General features: G+C 30.9%; 1 long non-coding RNA gene across 3 annotated transcripts in view; it reads left to right on the top strand.

The window, feature by feature from the left end:
• Positions 1-14,607, top strand: part of LOC106680128 (uncharacterized) — a 486,547-nt gene that overhangs the window by 351,661 nt on the left and 120,279 nt on the right. For all 3 annotated transcript variants that reach the window (XR_010843854.1, XR_010843855.1, XR_010843853.1), the window contains one exon: positions 11,353-11,563. This is a non-coding gene — a long non-coding RNA (uncharacterized lncRNA). The remainder of the gene's footprint in view (positions 1-11,352; positions 11,564-14,607) is intronic.

Genomic DNA, 14,607 nt, shown 5'->3' with positions numbered 1-14,607 from the left:
AATAAGAAGAAATATATATACACAGAATGAAAAAGGAAAAAAAAAAAGAATTCTTATCAATTATTAAAACAATTAAAACTTATAGGTTGACGTAACCTTAACTTAAATACTTAAACTTAATAAGTAAATTTACATTATTATCCAAATAGCATAAAAGGGAATATAAAATAAAAACAAAATAAAATTTAGTTCAAACTCCTCGTAGTCTTTGGGTGTACTCCTGGCAGAACACAAAGATGTCCGATATTCCCTTTCCGGTCACCGTCTCACCAGAAGTTTGAAGATGACACCTGCCGCAACTCTCATCATACGTGCTGAAGAAACACTGCACCATATCCCTACTTTAAGCGTTAATGAATGTCCATTGAAGTAGAAACCATAATTTTGAAAAACCAAACTTATACGATAACTTTTCTCATATGGTGCTATTTCGGTTCAAACAATAAAGATATAGGGCCTGATAAACTATTACCCCTTCACATTGGACAGTCGTAACGTATCCAAAAATAAAACTTTGGTCCAAAAAACACAAAACCAAAACCCATTCCTTGAACATATCGCTCGTGTTTTTTTGTCGTTTTTTTTTACCATGGCAACTGTAACAATGTGTCGCTGGAAAGATAAATTGAGTCACTTACTACAAAGAGAAATTATCAGAGACCAATGACCTGTGAACTATTAGTGCTAACGGATCACTAATTGCTCCTATTAATGTCCTGACTTATCCATTATTGTTTCAAGAGATTCTCTATCTCTTTCCGGCTCCTCCTTTTTTTTTTTTTTATTTTTTTTTTTTGTATGCTCTAAAGAAGATCGACTATACAATATTTTGGTCAATTTGTTATCTGACCAGTTTGACCGTTTGATACTCACTTCATTTGCAATAATTAGTTAATAATTGCAAAGCTTATATAATACCTTTCACATAAAAAAAGGGTATGAGATATCGCTATCATTTAAGCGTTGAAATTCCAATAGTGTAGTCAAATCTTGGAGGATAGAACTAAAATAAAGGTCGGAGCTTAGCCCCACCTGTTGCTCCAGTTGGAAATTTACGAGCGATCTTACATCTCCAGCTCCCCTTATCTCACTATTTATAAATTTCAGCTACTACCTTTAATAGTGTCTTTAATGAAAATTTGACTAGAATGTATAATTTATATAATACATTTATTTTATTATGTAATTTTTATCTTGCAGAAATATTTGCATGAAAATCGTTCATTACGTTAAAATTATTTTATTATCTTGTTGAAGAGATTTATATCGATAATATCTTAATTCTCGACCGAGCCGAGCCAATTAATGTAGCAACAATTTGAAATTAATAATAAATAATGCCCATGAATGGTAATGAGTTCAGTACTTTGTAAGAAAGCACTGATTTTAGAACAATGGTCTATATCTGTCCATAAATTATTACGTAAAAATGTTTGAAAAACCTGATGTTAAAATTTACCACTTTCTAACAATGATTTGGCATATCACCGTATATTTTTGGATTTATAGTATATACTTTTTAAAAATAATTTTCCCCGATCCATCTAAAATTAGATTAATAAACTGCATTACCAAAGGTAAACATAAATAAAAAACAATACAACCTTTTTCTACCATTGGTACTTGAAAGTGTCCTAGTGAAATACTTATCTGAAGTTTGAGCTGATCATTCTGTGAAGAACTCCACTTAAATCTTTTAAGGTGGGGAGCCTACGCGTTATGATTTATTATCAATACTCCTACAGTGTTACACTTTAAATTGGCAAAGTTTGAAGGATTAAATTACACAAATTATGGTGTATGACAACTGTATGTATGGAGGTATACATCAATAGATTTTGCATAGAAACCTATTACTTATCTACTGTGCAACCTAAAGGAAGGTAATGTTTTTAACCTTTCTACTAGCTATTCTATACTTTATTTTTTAATTCTTTTAGCACGTAACGATTTTCATTTTTTTTAATACAAAAACCTCGTATTTATTTACGTTTGAACACAATGATTTCTGTGACAGTAGTTTAAATACGTAATGCATGTTACAACTTATTCGATTTTCAATGTTCATCGCTTAAATGGGTTTGTTTGAATAGTTTGAAACAATTGAAGTTTAAAACAATGAAAAATAATTGTGTTAAATTATTTATTCTATCAGTTGTTAGTTATAAAACAACGATTTCATGAGGGAACAGAACAACCGATTTTGAACTTTTATTGATCTAAAGCTTTTTTTCTTACCACATTTTTTCATAATTTTGAGTATACATTTGAAAAAAAAAATCACGGAATCTCACTCGGTGATTTGAACCATCAAACTCGATAATCGATAATGTTGTTAGATCAAAAATGGATAGTCTAAACATATATAATACAATAATTTTTGACTCACATTGTTTTTAAAACATTCGCGGAATATCACGTAAAACCGTAATCTTTCAAACTTGAAAATTCTTTGTGGCGTTTGAAATCGGTGAATACGTGACATATTTGAGCTAATTAACATTTTAGGAATTATAGGCTGTAAACCAAAAACTATACACTGGTTACTTTGTTATAACAGATCTGTTATAACAGACCTACCAATCTCGTAAGAGTGTTAAACCAAATTGCTAAAGTGTTTGATCATAAATTATTGAACGTTTTAAATTTTTTCATTATAAATTTCGTTAAACATCTTCGGCTGTTTATCACAACTAAGAAATAAGAAAAAGTAACTAATTTAGCCTGTGCTTAAGTTTTTAATGTTCAACTTAAATAAAAAACGAAACTCAACACCAAATTTTATTATAAAAATGAGTACTACTGTAATCAACATGCTAAGGAAAGAATAATTTTAGTCCAATTATTGTGATTTCATTAAAATTTTTTTTTTAATATTTCATTAGATAAATTGTTTTCATAACATTGTTTACTATCAATTAATTAGAATACGCAATTAAAAAAAATATCTATGTAGTATCCTAAGGACCCAAATCCATATTACTAATAAATAAATAAGAATATTTTTTTTTCAGAATTTCGAATAATAATAATCCTCTTTCAGCTTTTTCAAGAAAAGCAGCTCAACCTATAGGTTTTTATCTTACTCTTGCCAAAGAGGGCATTAAAGATTTATTCAGTAAATTCGCCACGAAATGTAATTCTAGCTTGACACTATAGCATTGCCATTCAAAAATTTGTATCTTCGTTTTAGTATTAGTGATTTTGGTGGTACAAGTATTTTATTGGTACACTAACTCTTCATCACGAATTATAATGAGTTCATCAAATTAAGAAAAAGTTGTAGATATAAATTTGACAAAATATTTTATGTGATGTTACGTAATTAGGCAAGAAATAAGAACATGACACTATTAAATTCAAAATAATAAAAGTTTAGTCATGCATTATTAATCCTCAGACTGACAATCATTGAAAAAATAAATAATATATTTTTTCTTCGAATTTTTCTCTTTTTTTTTTTTTTAAATAAAATTTGGTATCACTTTTGTTACTAGAATAAAGTGCTGCTGTGATAGGGAACTTAAAAAAAAAAATTAATAAAATGAATAGATTAGATAAGAGAGTATGTCACTGTTCAAATCTACACATAAAATAATTTTAACTAAATTACAGCGTGGCAGCCTAGGCTAGGAGTGCTTGTTTATAGTAATGCTGGTTAAGATGAACTGAATACGGGATCATGTTTAAGTTTAAGTACTATGTATCGAGGTTTTGACAATTCGGACAACAACAATATGATAAATATCGTTAAATAATTTAGCCACCTTTGCACCGATACCTGTCCTCCCGGATACCTATCAACACACACCCAGACAGCTGTGTTTGTGTATCAAAGTAGTTTTTTTTTTTTCTTGTTACCGCTAAAAATTAATAGATTTCATTATGTATGGTGGCATAATTCAGATTAGACATTACCACCATAGTAGTCTTGTATACCATAGTTTTTCACACCTGGTTAATAGGTGCCACTTGTCGAAGGAACTGAAGCCATTAAGGCAGCTAAAAACCGATAGACCGTGTGATCGGCAGTGGGTACAAGATACTTTGCTTCTTGATGTAGTTAATATACTATTATATTACCAAATACTACCCCTTATTATATTATATAATTAATAGTAACAATATTTTATAACAATTGGTAACTGGTAAACACAAAAAGCCTCTGGAAAAGAATTCAAGTATAATAATAGTTTTGCAGGACTCAATTTTAATTAATATAAATATATATTTTTAGATAATTGCCTTCAGTGATTATCCTGGCATCCCGAGGACAGATACATAGAAAAGTTGTTTTCCTTAATCTCTATTATGGGATATGAACAATAAGAACACTATTTGTTTAAACAAAAAAGACGAAATCAGTAAAATAAAGCTGTGAATTTCACTTTGTTTCTCAATGTTTCCTTTGATCTCTATTAAAATTAACCTATTTTTTTTTTCGAACCCTCTAAAACAGAAATATAAGTGAATTAATAAGTGCATTACTGTGAAAAAAAAAGAAAAAGTAATTCGTGTTATGTCTTACCTTTTACTACCTTTGGTATTTTAAGGTTACCTGTTATGTTTAATATCACATATGAGCTATCCATTCAAAGGAGCTATTTTAAGTCCGGAGGTGAGGGGCCTTCTCGTGTTGTATCGCATATAAGATAAAAATAAAAATAACAAACATTAATTAATAAAGACGATAGATAATGGTGAAATAATAAGAAAAACAGTCAGAAATTGAAAAGAAGTGTGAGGGAGGGGGTTGGGATGCATCAGAAGATGGAGCTATGAGGTGATGTTAATAGGGTTTTTGGAACCTTTCCTGCCCTGCCACCTCGCAGGAAGGGGGGATGGTGTGATAGACTGGAATACTGGATTGAAGGAAGCAGGGAGACTGTCGAAGAATTTAATGTGTCTTCGTGTGATGTGTTGTTGTACAGTTTCTAACTGTAGTTCGTTATGAATGTGTCATGTAAAAAAAAATAAATAAATAAATAAATGGCACTACCTATTAGATAAGTTTCTAAACTAGTGATTGTTGATTATATGTCGATTCTTCAAATATTTAAATGATTTGGACAGTCAACAAATTAGTAGTACCACCACTAATCCCATGCCAAGAAGAGGGACAAAAGGAGAAAGAGAAAGAACGAATTATTGTGTTAAAAAATGAGATGTTCTCAATCTGGAATTCAAATGTGTGCTAACTGAGAGTAAATCACACATGGCGGAGCTGGAGCATCTTTCTGTCCATTATCCATATGGTGCCAGGAGGGTATTCACTCACCCGTCCATAATATTCTAATTTGAGTTTTCGCTCAAATATGCAGTGTGGTGAAACCAAGCGATAAAAATATTATTTTTCTTTCTTGCATTTATTCACCATTTAATCATTTCAATGAGCTGTTTATGATAAAATATTATCAATCTTTCACAATTCAGTTAAAAAGTTCATAATGAGTCAGTTTGAACATTATCGATGGTAGTTGGCATGTTGAAGATATGAAAGATCCAGTACTCGGCGGTACCTTATCCTCACATGAGATTAAACACATTTAACCATAGTTCATACGCATGGCAATGCGGTTATATTTTCTATTTATTTATTTTTTCTGACCTCCTAGAAAAAAAATTAAATATATACAAATAAGAAAGGATGTATATAAGCTGACAATATGAATCTTGGACGCGGTGGTAGAATGATAGAATGTAGTGGTAGAATGCCTGTCTACACAACGCGGTTATATCGCCGATTTGGATATTATAAACCCAGGACTCAATCTCTTACTCCATCTAAGGAAAGATGATAATATAAATTTATTTTGATTTCCCTTAATTTTGTACAAAAATTTTTCAATGAATCATTGAATGAAATATATTTATTGTTATATATTATACTTATTGCCTACGAAGTCTAACTCCAAGGAAGCGTTTTCCGCAATGGACTTATATTTATCTACATAATCACCTCTTTAATCCATGCATTTTTGAAGACATTGCGAGAGCTGTTGTATGTTCACTTACAACATGTATCTAAATGTTTGCTTATTTATTATTTCATCATTAATCATTGACGAGATTCATTGTTGGAGAGCATTAATTTTTTTCCGAGTCACTACAATCCTCCAGAAGATCTTGAATTTCAGATATTATGAAAAAAAGATTATCGTTTTATTGCCTTAAAAATACCAATATATCTCAATATTACAGTTTTTTATCATAGCGGTATTAAGAAGCCAAAAGAACGAAATCAAAAGGATGCTATTGCCTTAATTTTTTTTGTGTTTTTAAGAATGTTGTCTTAAGTAATCGATTATGATTGCTCCACAGTCCATTTGGTGACAATGAACTGAGGTTATAATAATATTTAATATTAATTTTTATTGTTCGAACTATAAGATTGATCCCAATACATTCATGTGGAACTCGAAAATTTAGGAAATAAATAAACAAAATTTGATACCTTTTATTATTTTTCCTTCCAGGGTTTAATTATGCTATATTGCAGTACAATAGGTGTTTTCAACACGATTCAAAATTGTTAGGCACATAAATGGTACAGAATTTGCAACGGGAAACCTCAATACGCATGCTTTTGAAAGTTTACTAATATTCTTGAATCATATTAAAAAAAAACATCTTAACCAGAAAAAAAAATCATCAGGAGTGATAGTTGGGACATACATAATGTTCTATATCTGTTAGCAGTTTACATAATGTTCACACAAACGGTGCATCATTAACAATAGGCAAGCAAGAAGAAGATAAAATAACTTTTACTTCAATAACAAAAAATATGTGTTTGTATGAACAATTCAAAGTTCTTTTAATTGAATTTATCAGGCAGCCATTTCAAAAATTAATTTTTTTATTAAGGTATTTTCAGATAAAAAAATTCAATTCAGTTCAATTTGGAATCATGGGAAGTTCAGTGGGACTCCCAGCAGAACGGGTTGGGGAAAGAGCCGCTAGAGCGCTCTGCTGGTTCATTCAGTGAACGGAGACAATTTATTTTTCTCCAGCTTGTAAAGCCTAAAATTTTGGATAAGAAGTGGACTAGAAGAGGATGAGAAAGAAGTGTAGACAGAGGCGCTAGCCCCTGCGTGGGCAGTAATAGACGAAGCCACTAGACCAAGGAGCAGGAGCACAGTGGAGCGGAGGAGTTACTCCAGTGTAGAGGCTGTGGTCAGCGGTGGTCAGTCCATTGAGCTCCTCCCTGTTCCTGCAATCCTGACCTCGGTCCGGCAGTGTTGGCCCCCGCCTCCTGCTGCAGGTGTCGTTCGTTATCCACCCAGCATCCTCCTTCTCCCCACGTTGGATTTTTTTTTTATTAAATTTTTATCTTGCAATTATATAGTTAGTTAGGAAACATTACCATCGTGAATAAAAAAAAAATTGCAGGTTTGAAACGAAAAATGATGTAATAATTTCTTCTTAACAAAAAAATTGTTTAATGTGTTATTTTCTTAACTGTAACTGAATTAATTCGCATTATTTGAACATTTTTATTTTTTAACTTTAAAACTTTTTTTAATTTCAAAATATTATTTTTTAACTGAAAATAATAAATCAGAAGAAAGAAAAAATAATTAGATAGATAAAAAATTATTTATTTAATAAGCACCTACTTTCAATAATAGGATAATGTCAATACGTTCCCCTTAATATATATTTTTTTTCTTGACCACACGTGACAAACCTTTTTTTTTAAATTGACAATGCTTCCTTATGAAGAAATGCATTAGTTTCTGGATATAGTTTTATCATATTAAAATAAAATATATTAAGGAGGTATTCTAGATTTCAAGCACAGATACCTACTATCATATTTCTACTTTCCTAACTGCCTTGGCAAGGAGAATATTGTAATTGAGTCAAATTTCTGATGAACAGTTTTCAACGAATCTAATCGTTTTAGAACCCATCCCAGTCTAAAAATATATGGTATTGGTTTTTTTCTTTTTCTCTATTTTTTTTCTTTTTTTTAAGAGAAATAAAAACAGAAATAAGGTATAAAGAATCGAACAAATAATCGTTCAAGAGAAGAAGTGAATTGTTGGGAATCAGTTCATTTAAATAAATCGATTTTCCCATCTCTATTGCTTTTTTTTTACCAGCGTTGGAGCTTGATTCATTTATCAGAACCGTTGAGAAATAAATGATCCATTGACATGGAAAAGACAGAAATGAGACCAATGAAGTGCCAAATACAGTGGATAAGCCAATCGGCAGAATGCTAGTCACACTATTATTCATGATTCGTTGTTTTAAAAAAAAAAATTAAATATTTTTAAACAATTTGTTGGCTCTCTTTTAACAGAATTTTTCCAATGTCAATGTATGATACTAAATCCCTTAAGTGGAAATCAAATTCTCACTCTTCCGAGCCGGCGCATTATGGGATCCTCGGCATCATAATGAATAAACGTAACTGTTATATTTGTTATATATTTATTATTCTCATGCAAGTGAAAGTTATTTGATGGAGCCTATTAAATTTGTAGATATTTAGTGTATTAGCGTAACATTATACATTTATTAACAACAACTCAAGTAGGGAATGCGCAGTACAATATTACCTTCACCATCCAAAGCTGAAGCACGGCGCTCCGAACTGCTGTCACTGTACTATTGTCCTTGGGCATTAGTGCATAATCTGCATGGATTATTTCGATTGAATGTCAGTAGATGTATAGATGCACTTGTGCATATGTATGTTTAGTCGGTCAAGTGAAATCTAAGCAATAAGGCCATGATGGAGTGTCAGCTATTCATTAGCTATCGTACCCGCTGTTTTCTTTATGTATCCTTACCGTCCGCTGAAGTTCTAATAATTTTGTTTATGTGCAAAATTATTTTGTAAATTTCTTTCAAGAGTTAATATCACTTTTATTCTAGTTTCTCTTTCAGTGGATTAATTAACTCATCTAGTAAGTTGTTCACTCCTTGCGCTGTTCTTCATAATCCTTGCGAAACTCCTTCAAACAACTTATTACAGTTAGCGTAATTAATTGATGTTTGTTTAGAGGTCAGGTAAATATCACATTTTTTTTATCTTAAAAGGAATGGAAATAGCATGACGTCCAAATTCTTGAGAACGAATACGTTTATATAAACTCCATCCTCAACGACCCCTAATTCAAACCGTTATCCCCAAATACCCACTAGTTCCCAAGAAGCAAAGATGGGCAAAACGTAATTGGAATTACTTCCTAATTACTGTTCGAAATTTGGTAATGAAATTACAACTAATTTATTACAACTAGGTAGTCTCAACTACTTGATGAATCTCTACCGTTGTAATAATGATACGCAATCTAGTTAAAATAAAGTACTAAAAAAAAAATTGGACCGTTTTCGTCCAACACTACCTAAGAGGAGAGAAAAAAGTTATTTCAACCCAAATTTTTATTGCTTTAATGAAAACTATATACAGTTAATTGATGACTCTACCAACTATGTTAAGGGGGGATACAAAATAACGACTGTTCGAGATATTACAAAAAATTCATTTTTGAATTTAAAAAAAAAAACGAATTACGCGTTATTTTCTGTTAGAAAATGGTTTAATTTTTACCTAGACTATACAAATTTTGCAATAAATGTCGTTAGAAAGTAAATATTGAATTATGTAGTGTTATAACTCCCTCATCATTTTATTTCAGAAAAATATTAAAATTTATCTTACTTTTCGTTTGGAGTTCCATATCTGTAGATAATTTTGATGATATGGAACTCTATCACAAAAACTACCTACAGCGCTAAAATACTTAATTGGAAATCACTTAGAGTTGAGTTAAATTGTTAATTTTTAAAATTTTTAATTTGTTAATTTTCATTACCGTTTCTTTTCTGTCCGACAAAGTGAAGTCATCAATGAAATCAATATTTGTAGGTGTCCCTCAAGATTCTACTCTAGCCCCACTTCTGTACCTCATATTCACAAACGACTTACCGACAAACGACAACATACTAACTGCGAAGTATTCAGACGAAACTGTTATCATTTCGAGTAACACAGACCCTTTACTGGACACACTAACACTACAACATAGTCTAAACATGATCCAGACATGATGCACATAGTCCAGACATGATGCACATGATGGAAAATTATGATTAATCACGACAAGTCACAACATGTCACATTTACTCTACAACACAAAACATGCCCTTCAGTTTCCATTGACAATCACCCTGTACCACAAACAAACACAGTAACTTATTTCGGACTTACCTATGACAGAAGGTGGGCACACGTCAAGACAAAACATAAAACGGTAAATTTCTGACTGAGACAATTATATTATATACTCTGAGCGATAATTTAGAACGTCTGCTAAATTATCGCTCAGACAGAAACTTAACGTTTACAATTACTTACTAAAACCCATATGGACTTAGCCTGCCAAATTTATGGACACTTTTTAAGATTTTTAAGACTGGTAACAAACTCACCACTTTACGTTTCAAAGTGGAATCGATAGAGATCAGGAACCGATAGAGATAAATAATACAAATACATAAGATACACAATATAAAAACATATATATAAATACATAATATAAATACATGAGTATATGAATAAAATTAATATAATGTGTACGGGGAACCCCTGGTCGGCCTCAGAACCGGATTATCATGAATAAAAAATATGGAAAGTATAACACTCTCTTGCTACTGCTACTCAATCGAGAGCTAATCTGTACATCTTTCGTAGGGAGTAAGTGTTTCCCTGATATTTACCAAAATTAACCCACAAAATATAGATCTACTATCTCAGGAACTATTTAACGTAAACAGTTCTATTATAGCTCATACGTTAGCAAATTTACTCTACTTTGAATAATTTTCTCTTTGGGTTTTAGTTTTGTAGATTGTTTTGAAGATGTGATGTTCCGAATGGGAAATTAATTTTTTGTAACGTTTTGAAACAGCTACAATTTTTTATTTCCATAAATATGGACAGCAGAGACACCAATTTTGACTATTGACTAGAAATAGTTTTTAAATGATATTAAATTTGGTTGAAATATCTCGATTTTTCCGCCGGATTTTTGCTTCCAGTAGATCTACGATGACTCTGAGAAACGTCTGAAAATTTAAAGAAAGAATTTATCATATAAAACTGTTATTATCATTATATCTTCATAATAGCCAACCTATTCACAGTTCTTTTCATTTTTTTAAATTCTTGTTACTGATAAAAACAATTAAAAACAGGGGTAAACGTTGATACATAACCAGAGATTGGAATTGAAGCTTAAAAGACTAAAAAATTGTTTGTTTCATATTTATCGAAATATTATTAATATATTATCTTTAAAAAAAATTACTAATATTTTTCCTCAACTGTTAAAGGTGATGCTTCGTGATGAAACGGCTGGTAGTGGCCCTTTGCCTAGTGGTGGCGTGCACTGCTACGGACGTCAGCATCTTGGGCCTCTTCGAGCTGAACGGGACAGAATCAGAGAGCGCGGAACTGGCCGCAGCACGGCTAGCTATACAGCACGTCAACCGCGCCCACATCCTCGGCCATTACCGTCTCAAGCTTGTCGTCAACGATACTAAGGTAATCCTAATAAATAAATAATATGAGGCGTGCAGATAGGTAAGGGGATAAATCAAAATTTTTCAGAAATTTTGTGGAAATTGATTTCTAAAATTTTTTAAATATTTTATCTTTATTTCCTAGTTTTTTAAAATAGCATTTTAATAGAAAATAAAAACAGTGAAACTTATGAAAAATAAACATAAATATTATTTTTATTTTTGAGATTCAATATAAAAAGGAAATGATAAAAATGCAATAAGAGAAATTAAATTTACTTAATTAATACTTTATTTCTTTAAATTTACTAATTTTTTTTATAGCAATCGTCAAGAAGTATTTTGATTTCCGTTAAAGATAAATACGCTTACGAAGATCCATTTGTTGACAGTGGATCAGCCTGAGGGCTGTTTTAATTAAGCCTTTTTTTTTTTTTGGAATGAAAGAAAGTATTAAACATAATAAAAAGGGTACACAATATTTTACCAATGACAACAACGTTGAGTTTAATTTAAATGAGTATATTTTTAAGTATGCCTAATGATAGCTTTATTGCCAAACCGTTCTTGTTTCATAGAAAAATATTAATTTAGTGACACGCACTATTTTTACAATTGAGATTTATCCACTGTTAATGCTATACTAAAAAGGCTGAACAATATTTCACCAGTAAAAGCAACGTTTGGCCTTCAAAGCCATGAGCCCACATACTGATTTATGAATTGTGTTATTTAATCAAAATTAATTCATTTTATCAGTATTTTTAATGTTAGGTTGATTGCCAAAACTTTGTTGTTTCATAGGAAAATATAAATTTAGTGAAATGTTGTGCAAATTCTTTTACTATAGAGATCTGCTTTTGAATTTCAGCTCTAAATTTGAATATAAAATTAGATTGAATTTGGATCGCTTTAACGGTTTAGGCGTATACCACCTTAAAATTAAAAATATGTGAATTAATTCCTATGCTTAATAATTTTCTAAAGAGGAAAAAGTAGTTACCATAATAAAAATGGAGAAAAATATTTCACTAGTAACAGCAACATTTCGAATTTATAGCCATCGTCCGAAGTACTGATTGGATGATTTTTATGCGTTTAATAATGTTTATTGCTAATACGCTATTATTTATATAAACATATTGAAATAGTAGTAAAGCCTTAAAAGATTCCAAAGGAGGTAAGACACAAATTACCAATCCATACCAACCCGAGTGTGATTTTGGGAGTTATTCAGTATACCTTCTCTTACATAATATATAGATTAGCGAATCAGACTAAGATTTGAGAGTCAAGAATAAATATTATTTAGTAAATTATTGATAACGAAGTCCTGACTTTTTGATTTACAAACATACGAACAGTCGATGGGTTTATTATTATTAATTTAACTTGAAGCTTAAATAATCAGACTAGTAATAGTCGCTAATAGATGTTGCTTAATATGTTTAAGGATATGGGGTTATCAAAGAACGTGCAAAAAACTTTCAAAGATCATGAGACCCATCTTCGAAAGTTCTGCGAGAAAGAATAAGGAATAAGGAACTCTGTGAACTTCGTAATTTAATTGGCATTGGCTAGGAAAGCTGAGCTGGGCAGAGATATTCCGAGGTAAATAGGTAAAAAAGAGTTACATTGCTCAAGGAAAGTGGAATATCTAAAACAACCGTCACAGATAGGGAGACAGTCGGGCAAAAACTATATTGGTATTTGGAAAGCGACTGCCCAAAACAGAGAATAATGGCATAAGCTGGTAGTAGCAAGTAGGGAATGACAGGAGTCCTGATCCACATTGGTTGTAGAGGCAATATGACCTGACAATATGATTGCACAGTATGACCTGACACACTACGGTTGCAGAGACAATCAATATAAGTAAAAATGTCAATTAAATAATATAAAAGTAAATAAAAAGTGAAAAATATTCATGAAACATCAAAAAATATAACGAAATAAAATAACTAAAAATAATTTAATCGTGGATAACTACTCTCTAATCCAAAATAAAATTTTTATCAATTAATGAAAAAAATAAGTAAGTGCATTGGGTGTTCAATAACGTAGATATTATTATTAAAAAAATAGAACCGTTTTATTATAAAAATATAACACAGAAACTTGTTTTATAATCAGTTAATCTTTGAAAATATCTTCTTCATTATCCGCACTACCATCATTAAGAAAACTAATAAGTTTTTAATGAGAAAAATAACAGGATAAATTGACCTTAAGTAGCTTTACCTTAAGTTTTCTACAACTTCTAAAAGAGTTATTAAAGCTCTATCCATTAACCCCTATTAAACAAAAAATGGCTAAATGCTTATCGATATTGTTTGATTAAATATCGCCCAAGTTTAACAATTTGCATTGAATTTAATCAAGTTATTAAGTTCGGTTCAGTTAGTCCATCAGGTATCGAATACAATTTATTAAATCCCCCCAAGGGATAATACTTTCTGAAGAGCGACGATAAGTTTCATTGGTTTCCTTCCACACTCAGAACTTTTTAACTCAAGCAGACTGAGGAAAAGGTTATCGTGTGGTCGGATCTAGGGGAAAAAATCAGTTGGTGCTAAGCCCTGCTTTGACAGAGTTAATAACTTTTCAAACTTCAGCCAAAACTTTTCCCCCAAGTATTACTTCAAAGGGAGGAGTCGTGCAGACAAAGCATTTTTTTTTAATCCTGTGAACCACAAAGATAATTATAAGGAACACAATGAGAAAGTTGATTATGGAAAATGTTCGGGTGATTAATGATTCCGTGGAATAAGCAGATGATACTCTTTGTTATAATGACTCCTTAGTTTGATGTACCGAAAAAGGTAGAAATTGGGAACATTCCATTATCCAATATACATCAATACTTATAAAAAATTATTTATTTTATGTTAAATGTTTCGACCACTAGATCATTTAAATCACAGTATTAAATTATGCATTTATTGATACACACTGCAATTAAAATTACACTGCATATAAAATTAGATATTAATAGTTTTAAGAAATGAAAAAAAATTCATTCTGACACGACCGAAGATATATACAAAATACAGGATACACCGAAGA

The sequence above is a fragment of the Halyomorpha halys genome, unplaced genomic scaffold (genome assembly GCF_000696795.3).
Source record: "Halyomorpha halys isolate HHAL.00 unplaced genomic scaffold, Hhal_1.1 Scaffold244.1, whole genome shotgun sequence".
NCBI classification, from domain to species: Eukaryota; Metazoa; Arthropoda; class Insecta; order Hemiptera; family Pentatomidae; genus Halyomorpha; species Halyomorpha halys.
Note: the sequence above shows the minus strand (reverse complement) of the source record. Positions and strands in the feature narration are given on the sequence as shown.